A 1,656-nucleotide genomic window follows, 5' to 3' on the forward strand; every position below is an offset into this window, starting at 1 on the left:
GGACTTCTGAAAATGCAAGATTTCTGAATGATCAATTAACCCCCCAAATTTTTTATTTTTATTTTTTTAAGAGGCTAATTTTGCAGACAGTTTTCCTTGTAAAAGGCTAGGTATTTAGCCACCTCAGCATTGATTAGTTTCAGATGTCTGTTACACATGGCTTCCCATGGCTTCACTCTACAAAACATATTTACAACATGAAGATACATCTATAAGAAATGTACATTTTACAAATCAATCTTGTATCTTTCCCCTGAATTGACTCTCACAGACCCCGTCCCCATGTCATTTCATTTGCCCAGCTTAACAGTCCATGGTCCACTTAAATGCAGCTCAAAATGTTATGACAGGGCAACAGATTTACAGTTCCTCTATGAGATCATGTGCAATCATTTCACATCTTCGGACCATGAAGGAATTCTGATTTTTTAGCTTTTTGAGTTCCTTAACTTGTTGTCTCAAAAATAGTATCCTCTGCTCTCGAAAAGTTGCTTGAATTTCACATACTCGAACTAACGATCTCAAATTTTTTAACTCAGTACATATTTCTGACATGTGTACACTTCCCATATTATGGCCTTCTTCACGCAATCTTGATGCCTGTTTCTCTGCATGGTCTGCAGGCCACCTTGAACATGTCTTATGAGATTATCATTGAAGTGTGCTGCTAGAGTAGGTGTTAATGAGCACGCAGGCCTAGCAGATGCATTCTGTGGTACAACAGTTGCAGTTGATGCGTTACTACTACAAGTATGATTTGGACCAGGTGATGGACTTCTCTGGCTTAAGCGCTGAAGACTTCGTGGGGAGACAGGATCATGACCCTGCTGCTTGTCAGCAGTTACAGGCTGCTGTGTAGCCGAATGAGACACTGGTCCTTGCTTAACTACTGGAGTACTAACCTTTGGCTGTGATGAAGCAGGTGGAGTACTAATCAAAGGTTTAATGGGGAATGTCTTAGTTTTTAGGTGTGCTTATTCTTGGAGACACATAGGATCTTGGAGATGAAGCATCGGACATTAGAGACATTGACGACTGATTAGATGGCTGGGCTTGTGTAGAAAGCTGGGCAGCTTGAGAAATCAGTGAGGTGATGTTGAAAGCAGATGGTCCAGCAGTAAGAAACTTGTGGATGATCGAGTACAGGGAAGCTTGTGTTACAGCTGCTGTAAGAACTTCATTTATTTTGGATATGTCCACATTAGAATTATTAAGCTGTAGCGTGGCTTGCAAAGCAGGAAGCAACTGTCTAAAAAGCTTTGGGTCCTGAAGTAACGGAGGTATTGTTGACTGTGGAACGGGAGAAACAGGTACTGTTGAAGCAGATGTTGGAGGCCCAGACGTAGGGTTCAGGCCAGAGGCTGAAGATGTGGAAGGAGTTGTACAAGAATGTGATACCGACTTGTCTCCTGGAGCAGATTCTTTTCTGTCTGTTTTCTGTGCAGGGAGAGAAGCTGTGGGTGTAGGCAGTTTTGATAAAGTAGATGCTCCATTAGCATCAAATGATTTCTTTGGCTGGTGATCAGACTGAAGCGTAAATGGACTAGAAGAAACAGTGCTTGGGGTAGCGGTTGGATGAGCCACTGGTTTGATGGGGTGCTGTACTGGTGTAGAGCTACTGTGAGTCTCTGCTCTTGGCAGTCTGTAGTCTTTGTC

General features: G+C 42.6%; 1 pseudogene; it reads right to left on the reverse strand.

The window, feature by feature from the left end:
• Nucleotides 1-360: 360 nt before the first annotated feature.
• The window catches only part of LOC114609997, a 1,967-nt pseudogene continuing 671 nt past the window's right edge, over nucleotides 361-1,656 (reverse strand).

The sequence above is a fragment of the Grammomys surdaster genome, unplaced genomic scaffold, assembly GCF_004785775.1.
Source record: "Grammomys surdaster isolate TR1022 unplaced genomic scaffold, NIH_TR_1.0 126013, whole genome shotgun sequence".
Taxonomy (NCBI): domain Eukaryota; kingdom Metazoa; phylum Chordata; class Mammalia; order Rodentia; family Muridae; genus Grammomys; species Grammomys surdaster.